Source organism: Lepisosteus platostomus, chromosome 2, assembly GCF_059453375.1.
Source record: "Lepisosteus platostomus isolate fLepPlt1 chromosome 2, fLepPlt1.hap1, whole genome shotgun sequence".
Taxonomy (NCBI): Eukaryota; Metazoa; Chordata; class Actinopteri; order Semionotiformes; family Lepisosteidae; genus Lepisosteus; species Lepisosteus platostomus.
The window spans coordinates 8,500-10,641 of NC_142612.1; the positions used below are offsets into that span (position 1 = coordinate 8,500).

The 2,142-nt window shown below is 40.5% G+C and overlaps 1 long non-coding RNA gene across 1 annotated transcript; it reads left to right on the plus strand.

The window, feature by feature from the left end:
* The first annotated feature begins 220 nt into the window (after nt 1-220).
* LOC148675630 (uncharacterized) lies at nt 221-1,893 on the plus strand. The gene is made up of 3 exons (XR_015940841.1): nt 221-254; nt 953-1,010; nt 1,545-1,893. It is a non-coding gene; the product is annotated as an uncharacterized LOC148675630 (long non-coding RNA).
* The last annotated feature ends 249 nt before the right edge of the window (nt 1,894-2,142 follow it).

A 2,142-nucleotide genomic window follows, 5' to 3' on the forward strand; every position in this document is an offset into this window, starting at 1 on the left:
ACTGACCACACTCACACCTACTTAGCTTCAGTAGGTTGCCAGTTGTGAGTTGCAGGGTGATATGGCTGCTGGCTTGTATCTTGTTAATTTAATCTTGTTTTCAGCCATTCACTATAGCTGTTAGCTATGAAGGTTTTACCCTTCGCTGGACTTGGTACATTCTGAGGGGGAGGAGCCAGCCCAGCTCAGAGGATAAAAGAGCAGACTCCCTGTGCCTCTGTTTTCATTCAAGAGTCCAGGAGCTGAGGAGAGTGGTGAGTACTGTTTCTTTACTGATTTTGGGACAAATCTTTCATTTGCTGGTTAGTCCCATATTTTTTCTTACAAACTTTATTTTAGAGAAGGGGTGCTTAGATTAAATTCACTTGGCTGCTGCTACAAAACTTTTGTTGAGAAAAGTACTTTTACTTTTAGCTTGATATTTAAAAACCCAATCTACTACCTTTTTTGTAATAGCCAACTCATACTTGTTAAAGTTTCTACTGACTTTATAAGTTGTGGAAACTTCCAAACAGCCCCATATTAATTAAGAGGACCTATTTCATTATCTTGCCAGCAGCCATATCACACTGCAGTTCCCAGATGGTAGCCCACTAAAGCTAACCAGATGTAAGCCTGGTCAATACCTGAATTGGAGACCTCCTGGGAAAAACTAAGGTTGCTGCTGGAAGAGCTGTTATTTGGGCTTGCAGGGGGCACTCACCTTTCAGTCTAGGTGGGTCCTAATGCCCCAGTATAGTGATGGGGACACTACACTGTAAAAAGGCACAGTCCTTCAGATGAAAAGTAAAACTGAGATCCTATGGTCATAAAAACTCCCAGGGCATTTCTCAAAAAGAGTTGGGGTTTTACCCTGGTGTCCTGGTCTATTTTCCCACTGGCCCTTACTGATCATGTACTCCTAATAACCCCCATCTCTGAGCTGGATTCATCACTCTGTTCTCTTCCACAGTGAGAGCTGGTGTGTGGTGAGAGTTCTGACACACTATGGCTGCGTTTGCATCATGCAGGTAAGGCTGCACATTGGCGGCAGTGGTGGAGGGGAGTCCCCATTGCCTGTATAGCACTTTGAGTGGAGTGTCCAGGAAATCACTATATAAGTGTAAGCAATTATTATTATAATGTAATTAACTTTAAAAGGTTATAAGAAAAACAAGATAAGAAACTTGAAAAACTGGAATTTAACTAATGAAATGGACTACATTATAATTTTAAAGGTCCTTAAATTCTGTGCTGGACTGAACCAATAAACACTTTAACCTCTGGGATTGGAGAAAAAGACCCCTAAGCCCTAATAGTCTGAGCACTTTAGCTACCATACCAATAACAGAAGAGTAATAAATCAACAAAATCTTGATATGTACAATAACTACTAATCTCCTATGGCTCATATGAGTATGGCACAACTAGAGTGACGTTTAAAATCTTTCAGAACATAGCATGTCACCGTTTCCTTCAATTTAATTACGTCTAAAAGCAGTTGAACTTTAAGCTGGATCTGGATCTGACCTTTTCATATAATTTCCTCTCACCCCCTTCAAAAGATTCACGTACCTATTGTTTGTTAATCTGGAGGACTTTGGAGGCAAGAACGGGAGACATGTCACAACTGCCGTGATGGTCTGGAAAACACTACATGGCAAATCCTTGAGCTGAACACCCTGGATTCTTTTAAAAATGATGAATAAAAGGCTGCTGTGAATCAACTAGCAACCCAACAGTTTGACATGATAATTACTCATGTTAAACCAGACTATTTTTATGTACCCTATGAATGATACATACCATTGCTAAAGTCAATGTGTACATTCTTGCTCCTCTCCAGGACATCATTATGGTTGTCAATGACTCGTCCACCCTGTGCTCATAAAAATAAACACTCCTTACACATGTCACCAGTTTATTTTTCTACACATTACATTTTATTTATGAAAACTAGTTCAAAACTAGTTTTGGGTGCTCATGTAATTTTCTCTCCAGTTGGTTGTGGGTTTCCTCCAAGTAGTGAGGTTTTCTGCCACAGTCCAGGAGCATTGAGGTAGGTTAATTGCATTTTGGCATGATGAGACCTGAGGAATGGACTGGCATCCCACCCAGTCTTCATCAGTGCAGTGAGCTGTATGGTTAAACCATTGTAAATGG